This window comes from Patella vulgata, chromosome 1 (genome assembly GCF_932274485.2).
Source record: "Patella vulgata chromosome 1, xgPatVulg1.2, whole genome shotgun sequence".
Classification (NCBI taxonomy): Eukaryota; Metazoa; Mollusca; class Gastropoda; family Patellidae; genus Patella; species Patella vulgata.
The window spans coordinates 18,463,301-18,484,611 of NC_065879.2; the positions used below are offsets into that span (position 1 = coordinate 18,463,301).

General features: G+C 34.2%; 2 long non-coding RNA genes across 3 annotated transcripts in view; one reads left to right on the plus strand and one right to left on the minus strand.

Moving 5' to 3' along the window:
- Positions 1-110: 110 nt before the first annotated feature.
- LOC126808927 (uncharacterized) overlaps positions 111-21,311 on the minus strand; it is a 31,111-nt gene continuing 9,910 nt past the window's right edge. The window contains exons 1-4 of one of the 2 annotated variants that reach the window (XR_008789217.1): positions 14,340-14,424; positions 13,533-13,625; positions 3,264-3,401; positions 111-352 (exon numbers count right to left, since the gene is read on the minus strand). This is a non-coding gene — a long non-coding RNA (uncharacterized LOC126808927). Of the gene's footprint in view, positions 353-3,263; positions 3,402-13,532; positions 13,626-14,339; positions 14,425-21,311 lie in introns of those variants that run through there. The other variant, XR_007674828.2, reaches the window with a different exon arrangement.
- The window catches only part of LOC130014248 (uncharacterized), an 80,886-nt gene continuing 61,288 nt past the window's right edge, over positions 1,714-21,311 (plus strand). The window contains exons 1-2 of the long non-coding RNA XR_008789216.1: positions 1,714-1,928; positions 2,383-2,446. This is a non-coding gene — a long non-coding RNA (uncharacterized LOC130014248). The remainder of the gene's footprint in view (positions 1,929-2,382; positions 2,447-21,311) is intronic.

Here is a 21,311-nt window from a genome sequence, read left to right on the forward strand (position 1 = left end):
GTATAAGTTATACAATAAATGACACTGATATATCAAAATAGTTACAGTCATTTGGAACTAGAATGTATAAGTTATACAATAAATGACACTGATATATCAAAATGGCTACAGTTATTTGGAACTAGAAAGTATAAATGACTTCCACCTCACTGATTTGGAATGTAAAATAAAACAATATCTCCAGCACTTAAATTATTATCTAATAATATAATAAAACTTATATTTAAACAATATATAAATAAATATTTAGGTTAATAACCTGCGGAAATAAGTTGGTCCCTGACATAACAAACTTGACTTGTATTATTGGAGGGCTGCACTTGATCATTGTCATATATTCCCAACACAAAGCCTGAAAAGAGAATTAAAATGAATAAATATTTATGATTGACGAGAAAGCAATATGGCAAACTGTTCTACTTATAAACAGGAATCCTTCCTAAGTTCCTTCTGAACGGGTTTAAAAGTGAACACGCAAAATGGGGTAGATCAAAGTAACGCTGAGTATAGATTACAATCGAAATTCCAACGTGTACTGTTACATGTTATTTCAGAAGCTTTTGAGGGGGATTGGATGGCCGAATGGTTAGCACGTGCGCGCTGTATCATAAGACGTGTCATTAAGTCAACTGGCGTGGTTTCGAATCCCCGGTTGTACGTGACAAGGAATAGGGTCGCCTGTCCAACCTCGTGGGTTTTCTCTGGGTCCTCCGGTTTCCTCCCACAGCTAAAAACCCCTACACGCAAGCGAATTATTGAAATAAAATTAAACCATATGTTAGTCCCGAAATGACCTAGTTTGTGTCGAGTGGACGTTAAACCCCATTTCTCTCTCTCTCAGAAGCTTTTAATTCATGATGGTGGGTTGAAGTAACTCGTGATTCTGAATTTCGACAGATTTTGTCCTTATGCCCTATTGAATAATCTCACCTATTTTGAACAACAAAACTACATATTCATGGTAGCAAAGACATGCAGTGTATTTGGAATGATTTTTGTTTTGTTTGTGTTTACCTCATTCATATGTTTGTGTTTACCCATTCATAAGTTGTTTTTACCTTATTTATAAGTTATGGATACTTCATCTATAAGTTATGGTTACCACATTCTTAAGTTTGTAGGCCTATATGGTTTCCCCATGTTACATCGTTTATAAAGTAATGGTTACCTCATTCATAAGTTTGTATACATGTTACCTCATTTATAAGTTTATATATCGTTACCTCGTTCATATTAAAGTTTGTTGGTGTTTGGATTTTGTTTTTGCCTCAGTAGACTATGTTTTAGATAGAGTTTTGATTATAAGAAGACAAAGGTAAGATTGTTCCCCAAATAAACTATTGTGAGGAAAACGAAAAAGGTAGGTTGCCAGACAACGAAACATACGGCCACAACAGCTAACTCGTCCGGGCAGTCAACAAGAGTTGTCGCATTTTTTTTCCGTTTGTCGGTAATGAAACATTTGTACAACTCGTGAAGTGATTTTCAGATAATCCTTAAAAATTGTTTGGCTTCTAGTTCTACCATGCTAATGTGATAGAGTGGTTTTATTTATTTTATGGGTATTTTAATATGGTCAGAATGCTAATGTAATATGTCACACATCACTGCATCTGTAAACTGTCCTATTCTGTTAATTCTTCTTAAAGGTATCCAGTGAGTTCAAGTTCACTCTACTCACTGATGTTTCATTTACATTTGACCCAAAGGTTTTATGGGTTTTTCTGTCAAATCACACTGTTCACTTTTCAGATAGAATCTTGATTCAAGTCTTGAAGTGTGAGGTTGGATATTTCATCCAATCTTGGTATAAGTTTTATATTTAAAGTTAATTATTAGTATATCAGATGTTTTCTTTCATCAACTGGGTGTCTGTGCTAGTATTTGACTTTGTCATCATCCAAACATTTGAAACTTGCAGTTTAAAGGTATGTGTTACTATTAAAAAAACACAACACAGTTTATATGGAAATACAATCACTGGTTTATAAGTATAGCACGACGTTTCGACAAGTATTCTCTTATCGTTATCAAGCACAAATCATCATTTGTGCTTGATAACGATAAGAGAATACTTGTCGAACCAGTGATTGTATTTCCATATAAACTGTGTTGTGTTTTTTAATGTGTTCAATCGCTAAATGCCACTCAAGGATTATATGTATTAATATTAGTTTTATATATTATACATGTATATATATTACATTGTGTAAATAGTTTGAGTTTAAAGTGGCGGCCATGTTGTTTTTCTTTAAGGAATCTGGTTAAGTTAATCTAATTTATTGATTTAACCTAAGCTTTATATATAAATACATAAATCAACTATTTAAAGTATTTCACTTTAAATATACATTTCATACATTGCCCTATATTCCATTACAGAGAATAGAGTACTTTACCTTGTCCCAGAGTCTCTGGCTGGTTCATTAAAAAAGAAACATCTTGGGTAAGAATTTATTATTATTATTATACAAACATATAATACCATGGATTTAGCTGTTCAAATTGAAAATCAATATACTTGTTCATCTCAAGACCTTAAAGTCTGTGTATGTGTCAATCTAAAGTCAATCGAATGATCAGGTACCTCGCTTGGCCTGTAAAGCATTCGCAAGATTTTTTCGAAGTAATCAAGGCTCATAACTCTGGCAGTAATTATCGGAAATCCTTGAAAATCTATAGGTTATCGGATGATAACTTTGGACTCTGGAACATCCACAAGATTTTTCAAAGTGATCAAGAGTCGTAACTCTGGCAGTAATTATCAAAAATCAATAGGCTTCTTCGTCTTATAACCTTAAACACTGTGTATAAATTTAAAGTCAATCGAATATTAACTTCAGCTTTTAGAGCGTCGCCAATAATTTTCAAAGTAATCAAGGGCCATAACACTGGCAGTAATTTTCGGAAATCGTTGAAAATCAATAGACTTCTTTGCTCATGACCTTAAACACTGTGTATAAATCTAAAGTCAATCGAATATTAGAGCGTCACAAGATATATCAAAGTGATCAAGGGCCATAACCCTGGCAGTAATTATCAATAGGGTTTTTTGTCTCATGACCTTTAACACTGTGTATAAATTTAAAGTCAATCAGAGATTAACTTTAGCCTCTAGAGCGTACACAAGCAATTGTGGACGCCAGACCGACGGAACGATGGACGGGGGCGACGACAATATACCACCACATTTCAATGTGGGTGTATAAAAACCAAATCGAAACATTCCGAAGAATCTATGTTATTATAATTATTATACTTACACGACTTGCCCCTTGCAATCGTACAACCCGCCCCTTTTTCAATACAAAGAACCTTTTATCGCCAAATTCTAGTTTACTGACAGCTGCGGCCCCTTTTGCTATGGCATCGTCAACCTTTTTGAAAGACTGTGGATTTATCTGCAGAAGAAAAAAGCATACAATTTCATAAAGAAGCCAATGTGTCGATCGCGGGTGGACATTAGCCTCCGCTCAACGTTTTTACCTACGTTCTCGTAGCTATTGTCCACTCGTCTCAGTCTCATAGGTAATCTGGTGTAGGACCATGACATGGCATTTTGTTTTAGCCTAGAGCATGTTCTAGATATCCTACAACACATGGAAGACAAAAGAGCTCTTTATTCAGTGTTCTTATATACTGGCCACAAGTCTATGGAATACAGTTTCTGCTTATGACTGAGCGATGTTTCGACGGAGACACCTCACTTTCCCACATCTATTGTTTAGAGCCAGGGTCTAAGTATTATAATAAGTAATACATAGTAAGTGCATATATTAAAATGAGTAAATAAATAAAAAAATAAATAAATAAATTTTTATAGTATAAATATTTATAAGTAATAGCAATGTATCACCAATGACCAAATCACCTTATTATCCAAAGGCCTAAAATTCATTCCTGTTTCTAGACCGAAGAATCATGACGATTACATCACGAATACGTCAACTAGCACCAGGTGGCAAGGTGGATTATGTTAGGCATCAGATCTCGAATATACTTTTGAAAACCAAACCTCAAACCAATAACCTATCCAAATCCCAGCAGCTAGCGCTAAAAGAATTGAAAGCAGACTCCAATATCACCATCATCCCTGCTGACAAAGGTAAAGCTACTGTGATTATGGACACCAATGACTATGTGGATACTGTGAACAACCTACTTCAAGACACCAAAACCTACCAAAGAATCAGGAAAGATCCCACAGCCACCCATGAAACCAGGCTGCGAAAATTTCTCACATCATTGAAAGACAATAAGCAGATCACACCAGCACTTTACTATAATCTGAATCCCTCTCACCCCAGACCACCATATGCACGAGCCACCATCAAGATTCACAAGAACCCGGTTAAGGCTCGCTTATTGGTTTGTTCCCGAGAGTCAGTATATTACAATACAGCAAAATTCTTAACCGTCTTTTAGTCCTTCATTGCCGACTCCAGCGACTTTTGCCATAAACTGGCATCCGTCCCATCAACCGGCACCATTCTTTCCTATGATGTAGTAGACCTGTTCACTAATATCCCCACAGCTCAGACACTCCAAATACTTAAAAAGAAAATCAATGAATTAGAGACCCCACTGGACACCAACCTAACCACTGATAATATCATTCAACTTTTACGTCTCTGTATAACTGCCACTTACTTTAAATGGGGGGATGAATATTATCAACAAACACATGGCCTGCCCATGGGTAACCCACTTTCGCCACTACTGTCCGAAGTATTCATGACCAGGTTCGAAACTGAGGCATTACAGACTTCCCCCATCAAACCCCTTTCTTGGTATCGTAAAGTCGATGATGTATTTGTGGTCCTCAATCAAAACGACAACCCAGATACGCTACTCCAACATCTGAACAGTCGACAAACGAGGATAAAATTCACAATGGAAACAGAAACGGATGACAGTCTCCCATTTCTTGATGTGTTAGTGACTAAATCTGACAACAATATCTCCACTGCTGTTTATAGGAAACCAACTCACACTGATCAATAGATTCACTATAATTCAAATCATTCACATCAAATAAAGAAATCCATCATCACCACTCTAACCAGACGCGCCACCAAGATATGTGATGAAGAAAGTTTACCCGAGGAATTAGAGCATTTAAGGAACGTCTTCATAAATTTTAACAATTGCCCCACCCAACTAGTCAATGACGTCATCACCACCACCATAGAGAACCAATACAAGCCAAGAACGCCAAATACTGACCACTTCGTCATCAGAATAACCATCCCGTTTCACGGCAAAATCTCTTACCAGATCAAAAGGTTGATGAAACAAGAAGTGGGCATAGACGTTACCTTCTCTAGTGGCAGAACCATACAGAATTTACTGCAAGCTAATGGTAGATCAACACAAACCAATCCCCCACAGCCCAAAGGATGTATCTACGAGATAACATGCTCCTGCTCCGAACAGTATGTAGGGGAAACTAAGCGCCCGCTTGATTTTCGAATAAAAGAGCACAAGTCACTAGCTTCCACCAATCCCTCAGCCGTAGCAGAGCACATTATTAACAACGAACATCAGACAATCTTGTGGGACCAAACAAGAACCCTTACAGTACATCATCACCAGAAGAAAACCAGAAAACTTCTTGAGGCCATCAATATAAAACGCATCAAGCCCAAGTTAAACCGTGATGTCGGACTATTTATACCAAGGGCTTATGACCAACTTATAGATTGATTCTAATACTTTATTTCTATTTCAGCGCTCATCAGGTTTTCACAGTCTAATTACACATCATACATATCTTTGACTTTCAGCTCTTACCCAACTCCACAGTCTGAGGATATATTTCCCATTTATTGGGTTCAGTTTATTAGAGGAATATATTTACTGTGTCCCTCGTCCAGATTTAAGTCTAATAATACCTTCTTCTCTCATAATTTTCTAGCTTTCAGAATTAACACAATCGAGTGCTTATCCAGTTTCACAGTCTAGTTATAAACTTTACATATCTTGGGCACTATGGTGTGTAACACCCTCTATTTTTCTAGTTAATAATTGTTGAGACCAGGCATCCCATCCGCTCATCCTTGAAAATGACTAGGAAAATAATAGTATTAGAAACAAACGGTAACCAATCTAAAAACACTGAGCCTAGAGATGATAAAGATTCGTGATGTCATTATTATTGTTATCAATGACGTCATGCTTTATCATCTAAAGCCGTTTGTATGGTGGCTGTTAGCGGCGGTTCTATATTAATAATAATAATAATAATAATAATGACTTTATTTAAGAAGGGTTGAAGATTAGGCTATGACAGCCTTTCTAACATCCTGCCCTTGTAGAATTTATAATACAAAAGATATAGCTAATAAATTAAACAACACATCACAATAATTTACAACAGAGAAAAAAAAAATAAATATACAAATCAATTAAAAGATTAATTTAAGTGTGTACATGTATATGCGGGTCATATAACAAAACGTTTGAATACATATAGATATAACATGTAATAACAAATATACAATATGTACATGCTTATAATATGGAGAACACAAGAGATAGGCTTATAGGGTTTTAAGATAAGGTATTTGAAGTAGATTTAAGGTAAAAAAAAAAGAATTTTTTTCCTGGAAAGATTCAGGTTATTTAAAGTTTTTAAAGAGGCTGACAACGAATTCCAGAGTTTGGACCCTTTAAAGCGTATAATGTTTTTAACTATATTAATATTTGACTTGACAGTAGTAAGTTTATTGGTAAGATGATTGTAAGTAGTTCGGAAAATCTGATGGTGGATTATTAGTGGTCCATCATGACCAAAAAATAAATTAATTCTGATTCTAGAACACCCCTTGTTAATTCTACCATACGTTTGAAATACGTTACAATTTGACCTAGGTGATGCAGAGGCTAAAATGGTGCTTTTGCTACCTTTAAAGGATTGTCTTATCTTAAAAAGGAGTCTTTTACAGTTGTTTCTTACATTCAATACATTTTTACAAAGCAGAAATGTGCTAATCAATATTTCATGTCAAACTTAAGTAATTATATGTGGGCCTACTGTTGCGCGAAACTTTGCTTATCCCTCTGTAACTTACATGACGGATTTACATAGATATACTTTAATGCCTTCATGTTCACATGTTTTACAATAATTTCATAAAATCTATTAATAATATCTAATGTTAATGTTTAGTCCTGTGAAATTTGTTTTTGAACTTCTAAGAGAATAATAGACACAATGGATAGACAATGAAAACTGTTATGGACTTTCTGTTTTCGTTGATATCTTTTTGTCCGATACATAATAAACTAATAACTAACATTTACATACCAGGAAGCATTATTGGCTTTAATAGAAAAATCAGTTTCAGATTGTACAACGATATGCAACCTTTACTCTGTGAATGGACTTCGATGGCGGTGTATTGTATGTTGGATAAAAACAACGCTTCATTAATTTAAACGCGAATATTTGTAGTACGACGATAGCTGTGCCACTACATTGGCTTCTGTAAGTATAAAATTACCTTATTTTTAAGATGTTACATGCATTAATAAAGAAATTGAGTTTGCATTATGTTGACACCCAATGTAGCCTGAACTTGAGGCACATCAGTCTAGGCCTATTCGTAGCTAGGGGCCCCCAACCTAACACAAGTGACCAGAACTTACGCAGTATTATTCCACACACATAAATGTAACTATATCAAACCTAATTTGAAATCGGTTAGTGATAAATAATCATATCCACGAAGGCCGTAACGTTACGACATAGTTAGTAACCACCCGGAGTTTATTTTTGACCAACGTGGAACACGACTAACCCAAATTTAAAGTAGCTAAGTTATATATAGATCAGTGCTCTAAGTCTAACCCAATATCATCAAAAATCTTCGACATTGAAGACACGAATAATTTGTCAATTCAAATCAACATTGGTCTTGTGATCTTACAGGGAAAAGATGGGCTTCTGATATCCAATATTCAATACAAAATAAACATTTTACCATTAGTACACGAATTGTGTATCATAATGCGTTTCAGCGCCATTTGGAACAAGGGACTCAAAGAACGCGGCTACACTATTCCACAAGTCATGTCAAATGGTGACGCTATATTCTTATCTGGAGAGCAAGCGCAATAAATATCATCGGTGTAGACGCTAAAGATTGCCATACAATTGAGACTTCTGGCGTATTTCGCGGAACATAACTGATTAGAAATTACAGTAAAAACAGAAACGGTTGAATGTCAATCAGTTTATGTACATTCACATTACATACATTATTGTATGCGTTAATTGCGACCCATTTGAATTTGTGTCAATTTCTAGGCCCCAATAGCGATTTAGCTCCTTTAAATGCGTTTTATTGGGACCAAGAGGCGAAATATCGTAAGTAAATAATGTAGTCTAGGGGCCTATACAGAAATTACACATATTATTATACACACCCACATAATGTGACATATCAAATAAATAGGCATATTTAGGCCTAAGGCCTAAGGGCTAAACCAACGTTCACCGACAGCAAAAAGGAAAAACTATGTTTGGAGATTATCAATGACAATAAACGTATATTTTTGACAGATTTTCCGTTCAAAACTTTGAAAATCCGATGGAGGGCCCCATCATTGCCACTAGCAGATGTAGTCCAGTAGGCCTTAGTCCTCGGTCCAGTCATGCTTACTTTATACTAACAGTCTGAGTCACACATCGCTTTTCCCGCAACTGGGATTTTTTGTGCGGGACACCCTGATGTCGGAGGCCCTGGGCCCCACCATGTCACCTTGTTAATCCGGTCCTGCTCCTACCTATTCCTAATCAAGATATTCTTTTTTGCATTTTGCTTTCATTCCCTAGTAAAAGCTCATACACCACACAACTAGAATAGATTCTAGTTCTATGTTATGTTTGCGCCGATTCTTCGACGTCAATTCCGCCTGACGTCAGAGGTCAAGTAACTAAAACATACATTATGCAAGAGCTAAACCTGATTATTGCAAGTCTTAATTTAGGCTTCAGATGTTATAGAAATTATAAATTAGATCTTTATTTAAACAACAAGCCCAAAATCAACTCTGTAGACCCACGGATGGCTCGGCTACAGCTTGGATTTAAATAGGATTTCACTGATTGATTAAATCATAAATGGCGCCCCATGCGGAGATTATTAACCGTTACGTTGACGTCATCAGTTAGATCGAGGCTAAATGATAGAGTGTACGAAGCGAGGCCGCTGTTGAGCGATGCCGCATGTCAGTCAATTTGATTGAAAGTTCGATATATACGGCCTTGGTATTATGTTCAGTTGTGGTTAAAATGAGTTTGGATGTCGGTATTATACGTTCTTTTGACACTTGCGTTTACAGAAAAATTATGGAAATTGATAAACATCGCAGCTAACATCACCCCAGTTGAATTGCAGCCCCATTGGATCACTGTGGTGTTTCCTATTTATTTATCTGCTTCGGGAGTCACGCAGGCTAACAAGAAGTCGGCTATAATTATGCCTCATTGATTTGGTCCATTCCTTTCAAACTTTCGCTTCTTATCTATATAATAAAAGTCTTATTTTTATAGTAAAAATAAATGTGATACGAATTGAACTGCAACCCCGTCTCAAGCCATTGAAAACGTTACTTGATATCGAGATTATGTAGGTGGAGTTAACGGCTGTCAATCAAACGGTCGGCCAAGGAGAAGATACATTTGACTACCATTTCTAGTAAAATATTACAACGATGATAACTTTGTTCAGAATAAAGTAATTTGACTGAAATTTTCAATATATTCTTCTTTCATTGTCTACTTTTGAACTGTTATAGGAAGAATGGCCAACTCTCTATAAAAATCTCCCATAATGTATCTTTAACAAATTCTCACGGTAGACTAGAGCAGATTTATTGTTTAGAATCGTGGAATGGGCCTGGTAATTCTTTTGCAGGGACTAATTTTAAAATTTAAAAGAAATAACGAATCCTGAAAAAATGATGAAAAAAATGAGCCTAATATCTAACGACTCATTAGTAGGAATATTTTATGTTCATCATTTTTTCGGGAATCAATATTTTTTTGTTTTTGAATGTAATAGATTAAAATTTAAAACATTTAAAATCAGTGTAATAAACAGCTTCTGGTGCTACCCAGAACTACATAATTATTTTCCGGCATGGTCGTTATTTTTCTCCACTCTTGTCGGTGCAAAACCATATATAAATACCGTTATATTGGACCACTTTCTGGATGAGTAGGAAACCGCGTTTTCGGCCGTCTAATAAAGGTAATTTGTAACTTGCAACTAGAACTCCTAAGGAGTACTAACGTGTTTCAGTATGTCACGTCGGGCAATCTGAGATTATTTTTTGTCCTATCCGGAAAGCACTTCCTGTTTGTCAAAAATGTCCAAATTTATATTTAATATTTAGTTCCACGGTGGCCAACTTCGCCTACGTTGGTAGAATTTTTGCACCATGCACATTTGCACCATGCACAGTTTGGGCTGCAACTTCTGACTAAAAAAAATAAATAACTAGATCTGCTAGGCAGATATGAAAGCTTTCATATTCATGGTCACATCCTGTCAAATGACATGGGTTATATAAAGAATATCAAAACGGAAAAAGAATTATTGAAATCGGCAAAAAACTCGCTGAGTTACAACGACAAACATTTCAACCGGGAAAAATTTGTCGTTATTTGTTAAGAATTAAATCGGTCCAAAACTGCCCGGGTTATAACGACCAGGCATCACTTCCCATCAGATGTTATAGATTTTGTCAACAATCTTAAAGAGATTTGAATTATTAACTAGGTTGTCAGGGTAATCATTTCAACGCCCGTTAATGTGGATTTTTCACGTTTCAAGACAAACTCCATATTATGTGTACGCATCAGTAATTTCTTAAGGTCATCTAACCTATGATTTTGTCGACTTTTTTGAAAACTTTGATCCTTAATTTCTCAAAGTGGTCATGTTGGTTTTACTTCAGGGATGAGATGTCAATGATGTAATATTCGGATTTCGAAAATCGGAAATAGCAAATTAAAAGTAAATGTTGCAAAGTACTCAAAGAAAAAATAATTAGTAAAATAGATCAAAAAGTCACAAAAGTACAGCTATGTGTGTCATTTTTTCATTAGTAAATTTCGGTGATTTCGGATTCGTAAAACGTTTTGAAAATATCTTGATTACAAAGCCATCAACCATTCTTGGAAGGAGGCTAACGAGAAATGTATTAATTTCGGAAATCTGAAACGAATTTACGAAATGACCGCCTATTCCAAGTCGTTAATGTGGATTTTTCACTCGTAAATAACTTTGTAGAAACGAAAAACGTTAAAGCGGAATTTCGAAATTTTGAATTTTTGAAACACCAAAAATTCGACACTGAATCCGCCTATCCAGAAATGTATTAATTTCAGAAATAGGAGACGAATTCAAACTACGACTTATTGTGTTTATTTACAAGCCCGTTAATGTAGATTTTTGCTATATTTCATATTCAATTCAAAATGGTGACCATCAGTTGACCTAAATCAAAATTCTGCTCTGAACGTTTTTTAGACATTCCTTCAAGGATTCAGAAAATATAACTCCCATGTCTGTACTGTAAGTAAATTATCGCAAAAGCCTTAGGGATTTTTCACATTTAAAGATGGTGGCACTTCCGGTTCGATCTAAAGACTTCATAATTTGTGTACGCATCAGTAATTTCTTAGCTAGTACAGAAAAAAAATCAAGGCAATCTGACCTAAATTTTGTCGATTTGTTTTAAAACTTTGATCCTTATCCTTAATTTTTCCAAGGGGAGATTATTTAGAAAGTTTCTAATGACATATTTCAAGTTGCATCAGTAGAATGACTCAATTTATCGTTTGCCATTGACATTTTATTGATTTCAAAGTCTTATACTATTTTAAAAAAAACACTTTAAACGTCACTTTAAAAAATCTTAGTCAAATATCAAACTTCTAAACGTGCCACGATCGATTGCGAATTGTGAATGCTTTCCAAAAATATAACGATATTGAAAATTGAATAAAATTTGTAGCACGAGTGGGATTTTAAAGATTGGTGGCAATATTTTAAAATAAGGAAAAATTTAAGAAGTTAAAAAGGGGGAGATAATTGGAAAAATTATGTTGACATTTTTGCCTTAATCTACCCATTTGTAATGTATTCTGAAATTTTCAAGCCGAAATCTTCAAAAATAAAAAAGTTACGCTCAGAATTTTCTTTTTTGAGCTTAAAATTAGGCCATACGCGTGCGTCGTAGAGGCCACAATGCCCCCCGACATAAAAACTGAGAAATACGAACAGCTACAAATTGGTGAAAACTGCATTCAAATTGGTTGGAAAACAAAAAAGTTTCCTTTGATGTCTAATATTAGTCTATTTTCGTCGATGACGTCACTCCCTGTTATCGTTTTTAAAGTTTTAAACTAATTAGCTTTCGGATAGTATAGAGTTTAATTTTAATTCTGTAGAATATGTACTTTTTCCAAAAACGCGATGGAAAAAAAAAATAATAATCCGAACAAAAACAGTATAAAAAATGATAATCCGAACAAGAACAATAGTTTTTATACTATGCAGTAAAAAAACTAATGAAGTGGGCCTATTCATAATATACAGTCTTTATATTCAGCTACCACAGCTGTCCCTAGGAAAATGACCAAATTTCATTAGATTCCAGATTTAATATACAGAAACTAACAAAAAAACAAAGTGATTTTTATTTAGTAATTTATTTGTAAATGGAGGTGTAACTTGATCAGAACGTAAACAATAAATTTTGTTTCATTTATATACATACGATATGAACTAATAAATATTTAGGTTTACTAAATAAAAACCTAAATAAATTTTGGATTTGAAAAATAGAAATAAATAAACTCGTTATAAGATTAAAGCACACATAAATTATTAAATACATATAACATATGTAAAGGGTCTGGAACATTATATGGCAAGCTTAATAGCAACATTAATCTCATACATGTACATTGAAGAATATATTGACGGTCACCTACTTTGGGTAAAGTTAATTTCATAGATTAACATGTTATATCTTATACTCCCTTTGATTATTAAAATGTTTTTTTGATAAAACAGCAGTTTTCTATTGTAAAACTAACATTTGAAAAACATACATACGAGATTCTGAAGTAAATGATATTGTTGTCAAATGTACAATAAAAAAAAATAATTTCATTTACTCTGCCAATAGAATAAGTTATTACAATAAATAACACTGATATATCAAAATGGTTACAGTAATTTGGAACTAGAATGTATAAGTTATACAATAAATGACACTGATATATCAAAATGGTTACAGTCATTTGGAACTAGAATGTATAAGTTATACAATAAATGACACTGATATATCAAAATGGCTACAGTTATTTGGAACTAGAATGTATAAATGACTTCCACCTCACTGATTTGGAATGTAAAATAAAACAATATCTCCAGCACTTAAATTATTATCTAATAATATAATAAAACTTATATTTAAACTATATATAAATAAATATTTAGGTTAATAACCTGCGGAAATAAGTTGGTCCCTGACATAACAAACTTGACTTGTATTATTGGAGGGCTGCACTTGATCATTGTCATATATTCCCAACACAAAGCCTGAAAAGAGAATTAAAATGAATAAATATTTATGATTGACGAGAAAGCAATATGGCAAACCGTTCTACTTATAAACAGGAATCCTTCCTAAGTTCCTTCTGAACGGGTTTAAAAGTGAACACGCAAAATGGGGTAGATCAAAGTAACGCTGAGTATAGATTACAATCGAAATTCCAACGTGTACTGTTACATGTCATTTCAGAAGCTTTTGAGGGGGATTGGATGGCCGAATGGTTAGCACGTGCGCGCTGTATCATAAGACGTGTCATTAAGTCAACTGGCGTGGTTTCGAATCCCCGGTTGTACGTGACAAGGAATAGGGTCGCCTGTCCAACCTCGTGGGTTTTCTCTGGGTCCTCCGGTTTCCTCCCACAGCTAAAGACCCCTACACGCAAGCAAATTATTGAAATAAAATTAAACCATATGTTAGTCCCGAAATGACCTAGTTTGTGTCGAGTGGACGTTAAACCCCATTTCTCTCTCTCTCTCTCTCTCAGAAGCTTTTGATTCATGATGGTGGGTTGAAGTAACTCGTGATTCTGAATTCCGACAGACTTTGTCCTTATGCCCTATTGAATAATCTCACCTATTTTGAACAACAAAACTACATATTCATGGTAGCAAAGACATGCAGTGTATTTGGAACGATTTTTGTTTTGTTTGTGTTTACCTCATTCATATGTTTGTGTTTACCCATTCATAAGTTGTTTTTACCTTATTTATAAGTTATGGATACTTCATCTATAAGTTATGGTTACCACATTCTTAAGTTTGTAGGCCTATATGGTTTCCCCATGTTACATCGTTTATAAAGTAATGGTTACCTCATTCATAAGTTTGTATACATGTTACCTCATTTATAAGTTTATGTATCGTTACCTCGTTCATATTCAAGTTTGTTGGTGTTTGGATTTTGTTTTTGCCTCAGTAGACTATGTTTTAGATAGAGTTTTGATTGTAAGAAGACAAAGATAAGATTGTTCCCCAAATAAACTATTGTGAGGAAAAACGAAAAACGTAGGTTGCCAGACAACGAAACATACGGCCACAACAGCTAACTCGTCCGGGCAGTCAACAAGAGTTGTCGGATTTTTTTCCGTTTGTCGGTAATGAAACATTTATACAACTCGTGAAGTGATTTTCAGATAATCCTTAAAAATTGTTTGGCTTCTAGTTCTACCATGCTAATGTGGTAGAGTGGTTTTATTTATTTTATGGGTATTTTAATATGGTCAGAATGCTAATGTAATATATCACACATCACTGCATCTGTAAACTGTCCTATTCTGTTAATTCTTCTTAAAGGTATCCAGTGAGTTCAAGTTCACTCTACTCACTGATGTTTCATTTACATTTGACCCAAAGGTTTTATGGGTTTGTCTGTCAAATCACACTGTTCACTTTTCAGATAGAATCTTGATTCAAGTCTTGAAGTGTGAGGTTGGATATTTCATCCAACCTTGGTATACGTTTTATATTTAAAGTTAATTATTAGTATAATAGATGTTTTCTTTCATCAACTGTGTGTCTGTGCCAGTATTTGACTTTGTCATCATCCAAACATTTGAAACTTGCAGTTTAAAGGTATGTGTTACTATTAAAAAAACACAACACAGTTTATATGGAAATACAATCACTGGTTTATAAGTATAGTATTCTCTTATCACACTTAGCATGGTAGAATGGTATATTAGCATGGTAGAACTAGAAGCCAAACAATTTTTAAGGATTATCTGAAAATCACTTCACGAGTTGTACAAATGTTTCATTACCAACAAACGGAAAAAAATGCGACAACTCTTGTTGACTGCCGGGACGAGTTAGCTGTTGTGGCCGTATGTTTCGTTGTCTGGCAACCTACGTTTTTCGTTTTCCTCACAATAGTTTATTTGGGGAACAATCTTATCTAAAACATAGTCTACTGAGGCAAAAACAAAATCCAAACACCAACAAACTTTAATATGAACGAGGTAACGATATATAAACTTATAAATGAGGTAACATGTATACAAACTTATGAATGAGGTAACCATTACTTTATAAACGATGTAACATGGGGAAACCATATAGGCCTACAAACTTAAGAATGTGGTAACCATAACTTATAGATGAAGTATCCATAACTTATAAATAAGGTAAAAATAACTTATGAATGGGTAAACACAAACATGAATGAGGTAAACACAAACAAAACAAAAGTCGTTCCAAATACACTGCATGTCTTTGCTACCCAACCCACCATCATGATTTAAAAGCTTCTGAGAGAGAGAGAAATGGGGTTTACCGTCCACTCGACACAAACTAGGTCATTTCGGGACTAACATATGGTTTAATTTTATTTCAATAATTCGCTTGCGTGTAGGGGTCTTTAGCTGTGGGAGGAAACCGGAGGACCCAGAGAAAAACCCACGAGGTTGGACAGGCGACCCTATTCCTTGTCACGTACAACCGGGGATTCGAAACCACGCCAGTTGACTTAATGACACGTCTTATGATACAGCGCGCACGTGCTAACCATTCGGCCATCCAATCCCCCTCAAAAGCTTCTGAAATGACATGTAACAGTACACGTTGGAATTTCGATTGTAATCTATACTCAGCGTTACTTTGATCTACCCCAATTTGCGTGTTCACTTTTAAACCCGTTCAGAAGGAACTTAGGAAGGATTCCTGTTTATAAGTAGAACGGTTTGCCATATTGTTTTCTTGTCAATCATAAATATTTATTAATTTTAATTCTCTTTTCAGGCTTTGTGTTGGGAATATATGACAATGATCAAGTGCAGCCCTCCAATAATACAAGTCAAGTTTGTTATGTCAGGGACCAACTTATTTCCGCCGGTTATTAACCTAAATATTTATTTATATATTGTTTAAATATAAGTTTTATTATATTATTAGATAATGATTTAAGTGCTGGAGATATTGTTTTATTTTACATTCCAAATCAGTGAGGTGGAAGTCATTTATACATTCTAGTTCCAAATAACTGTAGCCATTTTGATATATCAGTGTCATTTATTGTATAACTTATACATTCTAGTTCCAAATGACTGTAACCATTTTGATATATCAGTGTCATTTATTGTATAACTTATACATTCTAGTTCCAAATTACTGTAACCATTTTGATATATCAGTGTCATTTATTGTAATAACTTATTCTATTGGCAGAGTAAATGAAATTATTTTTTTTTATTGTACATTTGAGTCTTGACAACAATATCATTTACTTCAGAATCTCGTATGTATGTTTTTCAAATGTTAGTTTTACAATAGAAAACTGCTGTTTTATCAAAAAACATTTTAATAATCAAAGGGAGTATAAGATATAACATGTTAATCTATGAAATTAACTTTACCCAAAGTAGGTGACCGTCATTATATTCTTCAATGTACATGTATGAGATTAATGTTGCTATTAAGCTTGCCATATAATGTTCCAGACCCTTTAAGTATGTTATATGTATTTAATAATTTATGTGTGCTTTAATCTTATTATAACGAGTTTATTTATTTCTATTTTTCAAATCCAAAATTTTTTTAGGTTTGTATTTAGTAAACCTAAATATTTATTAGTTCATATCGTATGTATAGAAATGAAACAAAATTTATTGTTTACGTTCTGATCAAGTTACGCCTCCATTTACAAATAAATTACTAAATAAAAATCACTTTGTTTTTTTGTTAGTTTCTGTATATTAAATCTGGAATCTAATGAAATTTGGTCATTTTCCTAGGGACAGCTGTGGTAGCTGAATATAAAGACTGTATATTATGAATAGGCCCACTTCATTAGTATTTTTACTGCATAGTATAAAAACTATTGTTCTTGTTCGGATTATTATTTTTTATACTGTTTTTGTTCGGATTATTATTTTTTTTTTTTTCCATCGCGTTTTTGGAAAAAGTACATATTCTACAGAATTAAAATTAATCTCTATACTATCCGAAAGCTAATTAGTTTAAAACTTTAAAAACGATAACAGGGAGTGACGTCATCGACGAAAATAGACTAATATTAGACATCAAAGGAAACTTTTTTGTTTTCCAACCAATTTGAATGCAGTTTTCACCAATTTGTAGCTGTTCGTATTTCTCAGTTTTTATGTCGGGGGGCATTGTGGCCTCTACGGCGCACGCGTATGGCCTAATTTTAAGCTCAAAAGTGAAAATTCTGAGCATAACTTTTTATTTTTGAAGATTTCGGCTTAAAAATTTCAGAATACATTACAAATGGGTAGATTAAGGCAAAAATGTCAACATAATTTTTCCAATTATCTCCCCCTTTTTAACTTCTTAAATTTTTCCTTATTTTAAAATATTGCCACCAATCTTTAAAATCCCACTCGTGCTACAAATTTTATTCAATTTTCAATATCGTTATATTTTTGGAAAGCATTCACAATTCGCAATCGATCGTGGCACGTTTAGAAGTTTGAAATCAATAAAATGTCAATGGCAAACGATAAATTGAGTCATCCTACTGATGCGACTTGAAATATGTCATTAGAAACTTTCTAAATAATTTTCCCTTGGAAAAATTAAGGATAAGGATCAAAGTTTTAAAACAAATCGACAAAATTTAGGTCAGATTGCCTTGATTTTTTTTCTGTACTAGCTAAGAAATTACTGATGCGTACACAAATTATGAAGTCTTTTGATCGAACCGGAAGTGCCACCATCTTTAAATGTGAAAAATCCCTAAGGCTTTTGCGATAATTTACTTACAGTACAAACATGGGAGTTATATTTTCTGAATCCTTGAAGGAATGTCTAAAAAACGTTCAGAGCAGAATTTTGATTTAGGTCAACTGATGGTCACCATTTTGAATTGAATATGAAATATAACAAAAATCTACATTAAGGGCTTGTAAATAAACACAATAAGTCGTAGTTTGAATTCGTCTCCTATTTCTGAAATTAATACATTTCTGGATAGGCGGATTCATTGTCAAATTTTTGGTCTTTGAAAAATTCAAAATTTCGAAATTCCGCTTTAACATTTTTCGTTCCTACAAAGTTATTTACGAGTGAAAAATCCACATTAACGACTTGGAAATACTTGGAATAGGTGGTCATTTCGTAAATTCGTTTCAGATTTCCGAAATTAATACATTTCTCGTTAGCCTCCTTCCAAGAATGGTTGATGGCTTTGTAATCAAGATATTTTCAAAACGTTTCACAAATCCGAAATCACCGAAATTTACTAATGAAAAAATGACACACATAGCTGTACTTTTGTGACTTTTTGATCTATTTTACTAATTATTTTTCCTTTGAGTACTTTGCAACATTTACTTTTAATTTGCTATTTCCGATTTTCGAAATTTGAATATTACATCATTGACATCTCATCCCTGAAGTAAAACCAACATGACCACTTTGAGAAATTAAGGATCAAAGTTTTCAAAAAAGTCGACAAAATCGTAGGTTAGATGACCTTAAGAAATTACTGATGCGTACACATAATATGGAGTTTGTCTTGAAACGTGAAAAATCCCCGAGCCTTCTGCGATATTTTACTAACAGACATCGGATTTACATTTTCTGAATCCTTGAAGGAATGCCGCTAAACATTCGGAGCAGAATATTGACTTAGGTTAACTGGGGGTCACCATTTTGTACTGAATATGAAAAAAGTGAAAAATCCACATTAACGGGCGTTGAAATGTTTACCCTGACAACCTAGTTAATAATTCAAATCTCTTTAAGATTGTTGACAAAATCTATAACATCTGATGGCAAGTGATGCCTGGTCGTTATAACCCGGGCAGTTTTGGACCGATTTAATTCTTAACAAATAACGACAATTTTTCCCGGTTGAAATGTTTGTCGTTGTAACTCAGCGAGTTTTTTGCCGATTTCAATAATTCTTTTTCCGTTTTGATATTCTTTATATAACCCATGTCATTTGACAGGATGTGACCATGAATATGAAAGCTTTCATATCTGCCTGGCAGATCTAGTTATTTATTTTTTTTAGTCAGAAGTTGCAGCCCAAACTGTGCATGGTGCAAAAATTCTACCAACGTAGGCGAAGTTGGCCACCGTGGAACTAAATATTAAATATAAATTTGGACATTTTTGACAAACAGGAAGTGCTTTGCGGATAGGACAATAAATAATCTCAGATTGCCCGACGTGACATACTGAAACACGTTAGTACTCCTTAGGAGTTCTAGTTGCAAGTTACAAATTACCTTTATTAGACGGCCGAAAACGCGGTTTCCTACTCATCCAGAAAGTGGTCCAATATAACCGTATTTATATATGGTTTTGCACCGACGAGAGTGGAGAAAAATAACGACCATGCCGGAAAATAATTATGTAGTTCTGGGTAGCACCAGAAGCTGTTTATTACACTGATTTTAAATGTTTTAAATTTTAATCTATTACATTCAAAAACAAAAAAATATTGATTCCCGAAAAAATGATGAACATAAAATATTCCTACTAATGAGTCGTTAGATATTAGGCTCATTTTTTTTCATCATTTTTTCTTTTAAATTTTAAAATTAGTCCCTGCAAAAGAATTACCAGGCCCATTCCACGATTCTAAACAATAAATCTGCTCTAGTCTACCGTGAAACCCCTTTCACTCGCGTGAACTGCAAAGACAACTCTGCTCGGGAGAATTTGTTAAAGATACATTATGGGAGATTTTTATAGAGAGTTGGCCATTCTTCCTATAACAGTTCAAAAGTAGACAATGAAAGAAGAATATATTGAAAATTTCAGTCAAATTACTTTATTCTGAACAAAGTTATCATCGTTGTAATATTTTACTAGAAATGGTAATCAAATGTATCTTCTCCTTGGTCGACCGTTTGATTGACAGGCGTTGACTCCACCTACATAATCTCGATTATCAAGTAACGTTTTCAATGGCTTGAGACGGGGTTGCAGTTCAATTCGTATCACATTTATTTTTACTATAAAAATAAGACTTTTATTATATAGATAAGAAACGAAAGTTTGAAAGGAATGGACCAAATCAATGAGGCATAATTATAGCCGACTTCTTGTTAGCCTGCGTGACTCCCGAAGCAGATAAATAAATAGGAAACACCACAGTGATCCAATGGGGCTGCAATTCAACTGGGGTGATGTTAGCTGCGATGTTTATCAATTTCCATAATTTTTCTGTAAACGCAAGTGTCAAAAGAGCGTATAATACCGACATCCAAACTCTCATTTTAACCACAACTGAACATAATACCAAGGCCGTATATATCGAACTTTCAATCAAATTGACTGACATGCGGCATCGCTCAACAGCGGCCTCGCTTCGTACACTCTATCATTTAGCCTCGATCTAACTGATGACGTCAACGTAACGGTAAATAATCTCCGCATGGGGTGCCATTTATGATTTAATCAATCAGTGAAATCCTATTTAAATCCAAGCTGTAGCCGAGCCATCCGTGGGTCTACAGAGTTGATTTTGGGCTTGTTGTTTAAATAAAGATCTAATTTATAATTTCTATAACATCTGAATCCTAAATTAAGACTTGCAATACTCAGATTTAGCTCTTGCATAATGTATGTTTTAGTTTCTTGACCTCTGACGTCAGGCGGAATTGACGTCGAAAAATCGGCGCAAACATAACATAGAACTAGAATCTATACTAGTTGTATGGTGTATAAGCTTTTACTAGGGAATGAAAGCAAAATGCAAAAAAG